Source organism: Rhincodon typus, chromosome 6, assembly GCF_021869965.1.
Source record: "Rhincodon typus isolate 14 chromosome 6, sRhiTyp1.1, whole genome shotgun sequence".
In the NCBI taxonomy this organism is placed as follows: Eukaryota; Metazoa; Chordata; class Chondrichthyes; order Orectolobiformes; family Rhincodontidae; genus Rhincodon; species Rhincodon typus.
This window is the reverse complement of record NC_063337.1, coordinates 24,267,776-24,283,477: the sequence shown is the minus strand read 5'-3', so window position 1 is coordinate 24,283,477 and position 15,702 is coordinate 24,267,776.

The following is a 15,702-nucleotide window of genomic DNA, read 5'->3' as shown; positions in this document are numbered from 1 at the left end:
TTATTTGGGTGAGGGTGAGAGTTAGGGTTAAGATTGACCTCTCAATCCATGCTTCTTTTTTTCCTCTACACCTCCCCTCTCACTCTGGAAAGTTAATTTTTTGCAATAAACCCCATAAACCCTTGACCCTGCTCTTGCACTAAATTTCCACTTTGGACCAAATTACCAATAGTACACTCCCTACACTCTGAATTCTCTACACTCTGGTTATGCTCCTTACTGATTAAGTGAAAACTCCCCTTTCTGATATGACTCTAGCCAGAGTTACTTAGCTCCAGTGATCTATACCTTATTCAGATAAAGGAATTCAGATTCTTGAATTTTACCCACTTCAAGTAGGGAGCTGCCTCCTTTAAATATGCTATTTTGACTGATGTAAAGGCTATAGTCCAAATCTGACTTTAATTCTAAAATTGTATTTGGAACAGATCTAACAGTTGAGTTCCTACATCAAATCAAATTTCTAACAGTATACTCACTTGGCCTTTGTTTCACTCTGCTGAAGTCTTTTGCACACTGTGCGGTATAAGAGATCCCTTTCTTATAAGAATCTGCTCAGTCACATCTTAGCTACAAATGCTGGCTGGCAACACAGCTTTTCTTACAGAGGGATTGGTGAAGAAAACGAAAAGGTAATTAGAGGTATATACAGAAGAGAATCTGAGATGTTACAGGAGACCCTTCTCAGATTGCTTTCTGACTGTGTTGTGACTAGATCTCATGCTCATAGATTTAGACAGGAAGAGGGTGAATCTATTGAAAAGAAAGGGAGATGATGTGGAAAATCAATTGTTATCTGAAGCAGAAAGGATGAAGGTAAAAAAATGAGGCTACATCATCAGCTGTTCACTTTAATGGAAATGCATCAGATGCATCCTAAATTGAGAGAATTACACCAAACAGCCTTCCCAGAAATTGAATCACAACCAATAGCTGAGTATATTTATTTAAAAGGTAAAGTTTTAATAGGAAATGGTGACCACCTTATCTGAGTGTCATAAAGAAACTTTACAAGAGGTTCACAGAATTAAAATAGCAGGCCACTTGAGTATTAGGAAAAAGCAAGAAAAAACATTATTGTTGGCCAGCATATCATAAATATGTGGTGAAAATTTTCCAGGTATTCCATAAATATCAGATAGTGGAGTAGCCAAAATCATCAGTTAAATCTGTCTCTTTAATTATGTTCAGCCTTTGAAGAAGTATTTAACAGGGTCTTCATGGATTGTGGGGGACCCTTTTCATATAACAGGAGTGGGAATCGGTATCTTTTAACAATCATGCTTGTTTCAACATGACCCCTTGATGTAGCGCCTATGGGGAAAATTACAGCAAAAATTAAAGTGGAGAAGTTAGTGTTTTCAAAATAATATGGGCTTCCCAATTGTAGATCAAGGTTCAGATCTTATATGCAAATATTCAAACAAATAATGAATAGTTTGGCAATAAAAGAATTAACGACTTCAGGTTAACATCTGCAATCTTAAGGAGAATTTGAAAAATGGCATTAAACTTTCAATAGTATGATTGTAACTTATTGTCATGAATGTCATCGTGATTAAAATAGAGGAATTCCCTTGTTACTCTTAGCCATTAAGGATACCCTAAAGGGATTCAGTATTTTTTAACTGACATAGCAGCATTAATTGAGAGGATTCCAAAAGTTAATTAACAAAAAAATTATGAACCAAAGCTCTGAAACTGTACTTCTGATTTTTATGGCACATTAAGCCAAACAGCACAGAAACAGACCCTTTGTTCCAATCAGTCCATACCGAACATAATCCCAAACTAAACTAGTCCCACCCGCCTGCTCCTGGCCCATATACCCCTCAAACCCTTTCTATTCATTTCTAAGAAAAACTGACCAAAGTCTATGAGTTGCCCAAAAAGCATTTGAAAAGTGCTTAAGAAATAATTGAAATTAGAGCAGATACAAGGGCCAAAGCTTGGAATTTTGTTGCTTGAGACAAGGTGTTAGTATTATTACCTGTCCCTGAAGAATCATTAGAGGCAAGGTTCATTGGATCTTTTAAATCAAAAGAAACTCAATCGTGAACTGTCAAGTGAGTACTCCAGACAGGAGGAAAAATCAATGAGTGCATGAGGGCAATATGTTAAAGCATTACTAGGGAAGATAGTCAGAACAGACATTTATTGATAGTGGTGAAATAATTAGAGAGTGAAATAAAAATATCAGAATGATTCAAGAATGAATCAGAAATTAAAAATTCTAAAGTAGATCCTCCAGTAATCAGTAATCAAAGGTACTTTAAAAGTTGGACAGAATATCATGCTATCTCCTAGAAAACTATGAAAGAGAATTACAAATGCTTCACAGACTTATAGAGTCATACAGCATTGAAACAGACCCTTCAGTCCAACCAGTCCACACCGACCATATTCCCAAACTAAACTAGTCCCACCTGCCTGCGCTTGGCCTATATCCCTCCAAACCTTTCCTATTCATGAACTTTTCCAAATGTCTTTTAAACATTGACTCCTAAATCAATTTACATAAATAGGTCAGAAAAAACATCTTTGCCTTTATATGATGTCAATGTAGGGGATGCACCCCCTTAAAACAACATTCCTACATGCCACCCAAAGAAGTTTGTCAAATTGAGGGAACAGATCAAATCATGATGGACAGATACATTATTTCACCAGGTCATAATAGCTGCAGCTCACCTATTACAATGGTGCTGAAAATAGATGGATCATAATAGACATGTATAGATTATCACAAAGTAGCAAAGATGGGTTCATATCCAATCCTATAATTAGAGAATTCTCTTCAGAAGATTAGATAAGCCTTTCTTGCTGTACACAACTGGAGCAGGCAAAAAGGGAACGTGTTGGATGCTGAAGAACTGAGAGGAAGAGAAAGATAGTGACAGAGCAGGAGGAACATCACCATCAACATGATGCAAGGGTGCATATAGGAAACATTAAGCCTGACAGAACTTGACTGATAATTGCTTCCAAGGGATTTGAGTTGGATAAAGACACTATTCACTAGCTGTAAATGTTTTGTTGCTCCACTGGAGGTTCTGCAAGGATGGGAAAGTCCAGCACATTAGCATAAAAGATAAGGCTGAAGCATTTGCAACAATCTTCAGCCAGAAGTGCCTCCTCTGTAAGTCCCCAGAATCACAGATGCCACTTTTCAGTGAATTTGATTAACTCCACGTGATTTCAAGAAATGGCTGAAGACACTGGATATAGCAAAGCCAATGGGCCCTGATAACATCCTGGCAATAGTACTGAAAACCTGTGCTCCAGAACTTGTTAGATCCCTAACCAAGCTGTATAGCTACAACACTGGCTCACATCGCCAACCTTGTAACATGAAAAATTGCTGAGGTATGTCCCGTCTACGAAAGTAGGACAAATTCAATCCGGCCAATACTGCCATCAGTCAACTCTTGGCATCCATCAGCAAATACAGAATTTCCATGGCAGATGCCAACCTGTCTAAAAAGACAGCCACGTGCACTCATGCCAGAGCCAGCATGGTACAGATAATTCTGGTGATCTCCTCAAAATTTGATCCAGTTTTCTGAGTGTCTCCAATAAATCTGCCCGCAGCTTTTGTGTTTGCTTGTGCATTTTAATGAAGTTATTAATAGCTGACACAATGGGGCCATTTTCTGTCTGGGCTGGGCAATGCCTGATCTCCAGCATGCCTCTAAGTGCTGGTATCAGATATGTTTCTTCCTTGGCCAGCCTCAGAGTTGTGTTTACCAGTTTAATTTAGATAAAGTACCCACTGAGACGAAATTCTCTGCAAGTATCTATAAGATGCACTGTAGTAATTCACCAAGGCTCATCCAGCCATGATCTCTACAATGTAGAGGGATAAGGGCAGCAGATTTGGAAACACGACAACCTTGGAAATGTTCTTCCAAGAGACACAACACCATGATTTGGAGGTGTATTGTTGTCCCTTCACTGACGCTGAGCCAAAGTCTTGGAACTTCATACCTCACTGTGGGTGCACCTACACCCTAATGATTGCAAGAGATCAAGAAGTTAGCTCAATATCACTTTCTCAAGGGCAATTAGGGACAGATAATACATTCTGGCTTAGTCAGTGACACCCACGTCTCATGAACACAGAAAAAAGTTGGATATTTTGATAATATTTTGATATCATTGTGTTTTAGTAATAGAAAACCCAAACTAAAATGGGAAATATTATAATTACACAAATCGTTGGCTTGGTTTTCACCATCAGGCTCTTACATGTGCTATATTTCAAATGTACAGGAAACACACATTCCGACAATATAATTCTCTCTTCCCTTGCTCATAATAGATTGCCAATTACCAAATGTCAAGTTGACACTATGTACCACACATTCATTCAGACTCACTCATTAATGGGTTTGCAAGTGGAACTTCTGGCTGTGCTACAGCATACAAAGTCTGTTTGAAGGAGTGTTGAATGTCCTTCAAATTACTGCAACCTGCCATTGATCCAACTCCCTGCTCTTCTTGCTGCCAAAATGTTGGTTGCATGATGTCATGCCCTTGGCAGTTAGATCTAAAGCTGCATCCTTCCACAAACCATATTTTGACTGTTGCTATTACTTTCCTCATCATTTCCACTCATTGCAGAGAAATATCTATTTTGAGAATGGCTGACATGGAATTGAACAGGTTTTGGATCAGGCACAGTTTAGAGCAATTGTATAAATCTTCTAGCAGCCAGCAATGTCATAAAGACATACGGATACTTCTACCTTAAAATGTAATGTCTAATTCAGGCTCAGAGTGCAGGCTTTTTTAATATTAAGGAATACTTCTTGGAATCATGCTACAAGTCGACATTGTGAATTAGGAACATAATTAATAAGGAGTTAAGGAATAGCATGGAATAAATTAATGCCGTTTAGTGCATTACTTTAGTCTTGTTGATTTAGAATTCTTTAGCTAAATACATTAGAATTCTTCCTTGCCTCTATCCCAGTTAGAAAGCAAACCTCATGGATATGCATTAAGTTTTGAATGCGAGGGGTTTTCTCGATAGTATTGATAAGGGGGAGCAGAATTAGGATTGAGTTGAGAAGAAACTTCTTAACCCAAAGGGGTGTGAATCTGTGGAATTCCCTGCCCAGTGAAGTAGTTGAGGCTGCCTCATTGAATGTTTTTAAGGCAAAGATAGACAGATTTTTGAACAGTAAAGGAATTAAGGGTTTAATGAGTTGGCGGGTAAGTGGAGCTGAGCCCTTGAAAAGATCAGCCATGATCTTATAGAATGGTGGAGCAGGCGTAAGGGGCCAGATGACCTACTCCTGCTCCTGGTTCTTATTTTGTTATGTTCTTATTGAGGGAGGGAAGATGAGCGTGTAGAACAGAAAAGGCTATGAGTTTTAGTTTTTCTGTAGGATTCAGCAGATTTATAGCTACTTTGGAAGATGTTTCTGTCTGCAGACGAGTCAGACAGACTGGACATTTGAGGACTTGTAACTGCTTGGTCCCTGGTTCAAATTTAACTGGGGCCTTTCCAATGTGACACCAGCCCCAGTCATGTACACTCATGCATTTGTATCAGGGAGGTAGTGGTATAGTGATAATGTCACAGGATTCTGGAAACATGAGTTCACATCTTATCATGGTAGATGGTGAAATTTGAATTCAGTTAAAATCTAGAATAAAGACCCACCCAATGGCAACCATTGTTTATTGTTATTGATCCCATTAGGGTTCACTAAAGTCCTTTAGGGAAGTAAATCTGCCATCCTCACCAGGTCTGGCTTACATGTGACTCTACACCCAATGTGGCTGACACTTAACTGCCCTCTGAGCAATTAGGAATGGGAAATAAATGCTGACCTAACCAGTGACACCCATATCTCATGAATAAGTGTGGAAGATGGTCCTGTAGTTGTCATGATGTCACTGGGCTAGTAATCGAAAACCCAGGCTAATGCCCTGTGGACATGGGTTCAAATCCCACCACAGTAGCTAGATGTAGACATAGAACATAGGAGCAGGGTTCAGCCTTCAGATGTCTCAAGCCTGGTCCACCATGCAATGTGATCATAGCTGATCATCAAGCTCAATAAATCAATCCTCTCCTCCCATATCACGTGATCCCTTTAGTCACAAGAGCTATATCTACCTTCTCCTTGAAAACACATGATGTTTTGGCCTCAACGACTTTCTGTGGCAGTCAATTCTACAGCATTACCATTCTCTGCGTGAAGAAATTTCTCTTCACCTCAATCCTAAAAAGTCTGCCCTTATCCTTAAACTATGTCCCTGGTTCTGGACTCTCCCTCCATTGGAACTGTTGTTCTTGCATCTAACATCTCTAGTCCTGTTACAATTTTATAGTTTTCTATGAGATCTCTTTAATTCTTTTAAACTCCAGTGAATACAATCATAACTGACTTACTTTCTCCTCATACGACAGTCCTGCTATCTTAGAAATTAATTTGGTAAACCTACACTGCACTTTCTCTATAGCAAGAACATCCTTCCTCAAATAAGAAAACCAAAACTGCGCACAATATTCCAGGTGTGGCCTCACCAATGCTCTGTATAATTGCAGCAAGAAATTACAGGTGGTATTAAAGTTTTTTTGTGGGAGAGGCAGTGATATAGTGGTAATGTCATGAGACTAATAATGGTGAGTCCCAGACAAATGATCTAATACAGCAGGACTAGAGAATAGATGGACTGAATTGCCTCTTTTTGTACCGTAATAATTCTGTGATTCTGTTTAGGACTCAGCATTAGATCTGTGATTGGAATGTATGAAAATCTTCTGCTGAGTGCAGAACTTTAATGAAACGTCTTGTTAAAGATGCAATTTAAGTTGTTATAGTATGGATTGCATATCATTGTGGCATTTTTTGTTTGCTAAAGGATCAAAGGAATTAAGTGCCTGTGCACCTCTGCCTGTGCTCTTCTCACATAGGTCTACTTAGATTATAGATCTTCTTGACCTGTTAGACTGAGAGCAGAATATCACTGTGAAATAGTATATTTGTGTGATAGGCCTAAAATAGCTGAATAGTTGGAGGGGTGTGGAAGCTGCGAGAGGTGGATGTAACATTGGAAAGCAAGTGAGGATGAGAAGAAGGATCTAAATGTTACTCTTGAGTCCTGACAACTAGAGAGTGCTGAAAGGTGAGTGCTGGGCCATGGTGCATTGGAAAGTATTAGAGGTTGGTGTTGCTTTGGATAGGAGATTTCCTGTAAAAGTGCATTCACTGACATTGTCCATGTGTGTAAGGTCATTGAACTTCTTGCTGCACCCCTTGCTGCCAGTGGGAATTTACCACCCTGCCCATCTGCCCTTATGAGAGAGGTTGCCTTGAGTGTATCTAGGTCCTCTGCAGTAATAATGAGTGTAATCGTATCAGGGCTAACCAATGTGGGCTATGGTGAGAAATCAGTGAGAATTGGGTGAAAACTTCAGCAAAGCCTTTCTCAACAGAGTTCAGGGCATCAAGATGAGATCCTTGGAGACAGCAAGATGCCTATTAATGGGGATTATTGCACATTGTCACCCTCATTAACACTGAATCCAATCTCATTAATATGCAGGCATAGAATACAGGTATATGGACCATGTGACGGCAGATGGGATTAGTGTCGAATGGCATTTTGGTCAGCGGAGACATGATGGGCTGAAGGGCCTGTTGCTGTGCTATACTGTTCTATGTTCTACACTTTTTACCTGGATGCTCACAGCATCCTTGTCCTGTCTGTTAGAGCTTCGCCCTCTCAGCCAGAACGTGAAGGCTCACAGAACTGCTGCGTTGCCTTGCCTATTTGCGTAGCCACAAGACCAGGCAACCTTCCCCACTTGTTAACAGTCATTAGGGGTTAACGGGGTGAACATCTTGCTATATAGCTCTTTGTTGCGTGAATCTCACACTTACAACATGTGCCAGCAGCATACATAGCAAACACACTGTATGTTCTTCAAGTGAATAGTCATGTCCCAAAGTCTAAGGGGAGTAATCCACACTGCAGTCCAGGGAGGCCACCAGGCATCAAGAACCAAAGCAGAACCTCCCAGGAAACTGACATTGGTCCTGCCGTCGGAATTCTGACAAAGCCAATTGCAGACTTTTGACACAAAGAGACAGACAAATTGATATTTTCCTGAGTGATTTATTTTTTGAAAGGTATTACAGTTCAGAATCACTGGTCGACATCTGATTCCTTCACATTATAGCAATGTGTTTTAAACTGAACATTTTAAATTATTTGAAATATCTCTGTGACAAAATAAGGCTGAGGACCTCCCCCAGTTACCAGGGAAAGATGCCATTCTTTTCTATTCTTGAAGAAACTATAGCAAGAGGCTTGAAGTATTTTAATACCCACAGATCATATCCTGCTAAAGGAAACACCCCCACTGCTAGCTCCACCATTAGAGAGGGGAAAGGATTTCAAAAATCAGCAGCAATTTCATGGTAGGCGACCCTTTTAAAGATACTACTCTCCATCACGGTCTTCAATGAATTAAGCAAGCGCAGAATCATATAAGATAGGAGATTGTCTTCAAGTGGTTTATTAAATGTGATTGCTGGCTGACATCAAGTATAACAATAGCAATAGGAACTTGCATGTGTTTTGGCATCTTCAACATAAGAAATGTCTAAAGGCACTTCATAAATAAAGCAAACCAGTGCTGAATGAGGAAAAGCAAGTAGAGAGGATAACTAAAGAAAATTGGCTGAAGTGATTGGATTAGAAGAATTAGCTCCACTGGAAAGACTGGCATCAGCTCAGGGAAGGAACAACAATAAAGAATTCAACATTTGAGAAAGAATTTGTATTCATCTGGCACCCTGAAATGGAGCTCTCATTATGATGTAAATAACGCCTACTAAATCCAGTAGAACCCCCACAGAATATCAAAGCAACTGTTCACTTCCATTTCTGCCCAGATTTCTATGCAGTTTAAATAATTAATTATGGCAATTAGGAAGAAAAGTAACAACAATCATAAATTAAGAGATTGAGAAAACAGCATTGGACCACTTGAGTGTCTTCTGTGGTGAACAGTTTTCATGTTCAATTTGTTTACTTTAGAATCATTTTAAATTCCATTTTGTGTTTACCCTGTGTTTCAAGAGGTAACGAAAATATATCTTAACCAAGAAGACACCAAAAGGTACAGAACAAACTCATATTTACCCTACTGACCCTACTCCACCTCTCATTTTGTCCGATTAACTTCAGAGTAGTATTCAATATATTAATTGCTTCCAGAAATTGTAAGAACCCTGTGTCCCTGTACCCTTGCTGTGCTGTTCAAGTTTGGCAAACAGTTCATGCAACATAAGCCAAGTCAAACACCCTTCCTGGCAATTAGCCCTTTCTGCCTAAAACATTTTTGTCCGGTTCTGTTTCCATTTGTGAACCTAAGGGAGTAGCAGCTTTGAATTTTGTTATTGCACTTACTAAGGAACCTCTACCTGCCTGTGTCACAGGAAATTCAAATCAAGCACCACAGTAAGATAATCACCAATGTTTTAAACTCCATTTATTTCTAATCCATACAAAGGAATGCTTTATTTGTTGGAATCAAGTGGATATTTTGGAAGATTGTCAGATCAGAAAATAAACTATAGAAATTTGAAAGTTCCTTTAATCTGTTTCCTGGCAGACTATTAAAACTTCTCTATGTGGTTGGAATTAACATCAACTATCTGGAAACTTTGGGTCAGTCAAGCATAAATGCCATTGTTGATTTTCATTTTCATCTCATTATAATATATAGAACCCCAGAGAGAAAAAAGAAGTAGAAAATCAGTAATACTTGGAAATAAAGGGACTGGTCCTACAGGACATCTATTGTCAAGTATACAAGACAAGTTGGACTAGATGCCTCATTTTGTCAGTATGACTGTTATTTCCAATGGCAATGTGCAAGGAGTGAAGAATAATTATGCTTATGACAATATAACTTACTCCAGAGAATGAGAGACATAGAGAGTATGAGAGTACATAGTCAGGAAATTAATCTATACTTTCAATTCTTAGTTCTCTGCTTTAAATGTGTTCTGAGCAGGATAGAAGAGACAGAAAAGGAGGAAATAATCATGGAAGTGATGAACAGTACATTAGCAGTGAAACAAGCTGGAATGCTGAGAGTATGTATCAAACCAAAGAATCTAGGCAAAGCCCCTGAAGAGATCTCACTACACTTAGCCAACCATCTAATGAACTTGCAAAGGCAAAAATCTTCACTACCATAGATAGATGTGAAGTTTGCTTACTAGCATCTGGATCTGTGAAAGCACCTGCATTCTGGATGCCTTGTCAGAGATGCTGATAAAGCACAATAGAGAATCCATTCTGCCTGCAGAGTGGGTGCCGCATGGTAGAAGTCACATGACTACAGCAGACCAGGAAGGACATTCATGCGTGACTGTATTTCAATCTAAACATTCTATGTTACACAAAAGAAGCAATTTGGTTTTATTTACCATGTACATTTTGAGTTACCCACATTACATTTACATATATTTATATATATATGCTACTATTCTCATGCCTTAGCAGTTCATTATTCCCACCAGTCTCTACATACATTACAACATAATCTTTAAATCGTGCTAGTCTCTTGATAGCACGCATGCATGTTGTCACTGGCTGTTCATCTGAGTGATGTTTCCTTTACCGGCAGTGTTGTTCCCATGTCATTTGTTGTTGTAGTGGCATCTGTTATTGTTCTATTTCTATTGTTGAGTTACTATAGACCTCTGAGTCTGATGCTTGATTTGGTGGGGTGTGCAGATGATGAGTTTGTATCTTCCTGATTAGACGCTTCCAGTTTATGAACACCTTTAACAGTTGTGTGTATTTACCTATGGTTGCAACGGTATATCTTTTTGTTCATTTCAATTAAGTGTAATCAAGGCAATAACTGCTCTACAAGTGACAAGATCCAAGTTGTCATTTGGGCTGACTTTTGTTCTCCAATACCACTACACATCCTCACACTCAAACGACAAATTGGGCAAGACTTTTGCCGTATTGTCAAATTCAACAAATTGTTGTATTACTTTTACATCTGTTGCTCATTGCATCACAGTTACAGTTCTCACCTTTTTGGGATCCAAGTGAAGACCTTTTGCAGCCAATACACAGCATATGTATTTGACTTCAGGTTTCTCTAATTGTGAGATTTTCTTGTTCAGCTTCAGATTCATCTGGCGAGCTCTGCTAAGCAGTCTGACTAGATTTTGATTATATTCAGCAATTGCTTCTTCCATTGTGTCTCCACATCCATGAACTAGCAGATAATTCATATAGCCGTCACTGCAGGAACATTGGCAACTATCTTTATGTTTTCTGCTTTGATATTCCTCCTGGGCCAAATGGTGCACATAACTATTGGCATCTCTGACAAGGCATCCAGAATGCACGTGCTTTCACAGATCCAGATGCTAGTAAGCAACCTTCACATCTATCTACGGTAGTGAAGATTTTTGCCTTTGCAAGTTCCATTAGATGGTTGGCATAGGGTGGTGAGATCTCTTCAGGGGCTTTACCTAGATTCTCTGGGTTGATACATACTCGCAGCATTCCAGCTTGTTTCACTGCTAACATACCATCCATTCACTACTATGATTATTTCCTCCTTTTTTTTATCTCTTCTATCCTGTCTTTCAGGCTGGAACCTGCCTCAGCAGATACTGAATTGGTCTTACATTGTCATCAGCTTTGAGATGATGTTCTCCTGGAAGACATCCTAACCTTGTAAACCTATCTTCTCTGGTTTGTTCCATGGTCAATGGTTTAATGTGCTACAACATGTTGCAAACTTATTCTGGCATATTAGACCATAAGATGTATGAGCAGAAGTAAGCCATTCAATCAGTCTGCTCCACCATTCAATGAGATCATGACTGACCTGATGATCCTCATCTCTTTCTGCACTTCAACATCTTCACTTTCCTGCATTTTCCCCATATTTTTATTCATTTGCTCTTTACATGTCTATCAAGTTTAGCTCAGCCTTGAATATACTTAATGATCCAGCCTGTACAGCACTCTTCAGTAAAGAATTTCACAGAGTCACTATCCTCTGAGTTATAATATTAAAAAACTTGTATACATTATAAGGAGTCTAATCCAAAGGGTGAATAATGTAACTGTATCACACACTGTTGAATGGACCAGGAAGGTGTATAGTTTGATCCATGATCTGTCTTTACATGGTTGGTACTGGCCAGCAATTAATACATCTCAGTAGTCCTAATCAAGGGGAAAAGTTAAAATCAACCCAGGCTCTCAAATCTTATATGGTAATCACTCCCAGAAAATGCAACAGTTTTAATGATGGATAGACACATAATCAGGCTCATGTGATGACTGTTCCATTGCATAATCTACCAATGCATGCAGTTCAATCAAGATAGACAGTAGGAGTGCTTAAACAACTGATTTAAGCACCCGTGAGTCAAAGAAGGTGAAATGCATCAGAATTTCTGTTCTTAACAGTTGTCAAACCACCCTATTAGTAAAGGTACATATACAGACAAGATTAGAGTTGAAATAAAAACAGAAATTGCTGGCAAAACCCCAACAGGTCTGGCAATACCTGTGAGGAGAAAGCAGAATGAGCGTTTCAGATCCAGAGTCTCTTTATCAGAGTTACTGCCCTTCGTCTGAATTCAGTCTATGAGTCTAATAGCAAGATGCAGTTGCTGGGCAATCTCCAAATCTTACCAATGCAGCCAAAACAACATTTCACCTTTAGTAACAAATGCAGGAGACACTGATGAAGAGTCACTGGGCTTAAAATGTTAACTCTGCTTTCTCCCCACAGATGTTGCCGGACCTGCTGAGCGTCTCCCGCAATTTATGTTTTTGTTTCCAATCTCCAGCATCTGCAGTTCTTTGTTTTATAGAAGATTAGAGATGATTATGATGCAAGATACATCAGTTTGCTAATACCCTGTGTCAGTGGTTTGCTACAGGCAGATGTGTGTCAAATGCAGTGCATGATCCATTGTCATTGGCTAGGCTATTGCACAGAGGGAGCTGAGACCATAATGTTCTCCTATACACAAAAGGAAGCATGCCATGCCTTTCCAGGCTACTTATGACAATGAGGCACTCTATGGGCCTAGGCTGAATTGCATGGGATTTTGGAGGAACTTTGCTGCGAGGAGATGCAATATACAGGCCACTGGAATGTGGACATGCCCCGGCATCCAACCACCAGCTATATGTCAGATGGTACTCACTGCCTTTTGGATCTGGTGTAAATAGTGCAAGAGTCCTATTAGGAGCTTTTGATCTCTTTGTGCAAGTACCTTCTGGAAACTTCTGCAACTGTGTGTGCATTCCAGACAAAGGTCTTCTGCTCTTCCGCTGAATTCAGTCTATAAGTCTGAGAGTAAGATGTAGATGTTTGGTAATCTGTGTCTCCAAGTCCTACCTGGCAATGCAGCCACAACAATAGGGAGGACAAATCACCTGTAATAACAAATGCAGGGGAAACTTCACCCTTTCTCTTACCTGTTCAGGAACCAACACAGGAGGTTGTAGTTTACAGGTTATAAGCGAAATTTGATGGTGTAAGGGCATGAAACCGCAGACTGCCCTGACAATTCAAAGGAGCAAAGCACTGTATTTGTCAACCACTGCCTCCTTCAGTCTGGGGGTCCCCAGGGAATAAGGTAATGACCCACCAACATAAGCTTTCCTTTATGGGTGTGAAGTATTAGGAATGTCAGATTTTATAAGTTGTTATATTATAAAACATCTATTTAATTCCCAAACGATATGATGGCCTGTAGGATTGGTAATCAGCATTTTTACCTGGATGCAAGACCCCTTTGATCCATGTTTTCATGGAGGTTGACTTTGAGAGGGTTATAATGTTTTTATTTACATGGGTTTCTAAGTTCTAATTGAATCTGACAGAGACAGATCAGTCTTAGATTCCGAAAGGGAGCAAAGAGATGGGGGACAACTAGACTTTATTCTTCCCCATGCAGAGAGTGAGTGGGAGTTTGCATCTCGATTGAAGGGACCAGGTTCCTGAGGACTTAAAGAAGGCAGGAAGATTCATGTATCTTTGGCTCAAGGGAGGAAATTCCATGGTAGCCCTCACTGTGAAAATCATTTCGAGGATTTGAGATTATCCGGTTCGTAAAGGAAAAAGGAAGCAAATCATCAAGAGCTGAGAATAGTTTTGGAATAGTTCCTGGAGAATGAAGCATCCACATAAATTACGGAGTAAAAGTATAAATGCGGTGAGGGATTTTCAGTCCCTTCGAAAGTTAAATGAAAATCTTTCCTGTAGTTTAGTGTATAAATTGCAGGCTGAAATAGTGTTTACCAATCAAACAACAAATGTTGGCTTTAAGATCCTTCCAAAAAGTCACTGGAAATTTAAATAGCTTTTAAGCATTATCATTTTGTGTAAGGATCACAACAATACTCATGAAACAAAACATAAAAATGTATTCCCACCATTTCTTGAAGATGGAAGGATGCCAATTGCCAATTCTCACTGTCAAGACCTACACGTTAAATGTTATTTCTGCAGTACGTTAAATTGTACATTCTTCAATATTAATTATAATTCTGCTAATTTACCTACAATATATCCAAAACAATAAGTAACTCTTTTAATTAAAAATGTAATGATACATTTTTAATACAACAAACAATATTACGTATATCCTGGCCGGACGAAACAAGAATAATGCTTAAGGAAACAATCAATGATGCTGCATATTTGCTTTTGACTTCCTGTCGTGTAACTGTTCAAATATGGGATTTTATTTATTTTAAAACTAAGGTGGCGACTTTGAATACATTAGATACCAAAGAGCCTCCACGGTGACCAAAATGGGCTCATAAACTACAATTAAAACAGAGATTGGTGGAGAAACTCAGCAGCTCTGTTAGCATGTATGGAGAGGGGTACAGTTAATGATTCCAGTCCAAGATGACTTTTCCTTTGAACTAAAGGGGGGTGGGGGGTCTAGAAAAGGTGAGTGTTTAATATAGAAAAAGATGGGAGGAGGAGAAAATGATAAAGATAACCTAGAGCAAAAGGCTAGGAGAATTTTAATGGCATAAGAGAAGTGATATAGGTGAGGAGTAAGTGTTTGTGGTAGGTGTTAATAGCATAAAAAGCCACTTTTTCTGACAGCTAACCAGTTTTGCTCTCACGCTCAATTTTCTGTAGGAGGCCTGCTGCAATATTCCAGTGAAGCCAAACACTTGCTTAGGCACTTTACAGCCTTCAGGACTCAACATTGAGTTCAACAACTCCAGACCAGAAACTCTATCCTCCAATAAGATTCACAACTAACTTACCTGCTGACACTTTAATTAAAGAGCTTGCATTTATATTTTGATTGCTAAGGCTTCATTCATTGACTTCTCCTAAGAGTGACCATCTAAATAGATTTAAACCATTTATTCCTGACGCTGCTGTGTGGCACTTAAAGCCAGGTTCAGTGTTCAATATTTAATTGCTGATTGAATTTGACAGAGAACACTGCATTTGAAGAGGATTTTTGAATTGGTCCCACTAGCTGATGGCACAAGGAGCAGAGGTGCACAAATTTAAGATTTAGTGAAAGAAATGTATGGAGAAATTTGAGGAAGAACATTTTATTTTTAAGCAGTGAGTGGCACTGGTCTGGAACTCACTGCCTACGAGGGTGGAAGTAATGGAGATGATGAATAATCTCA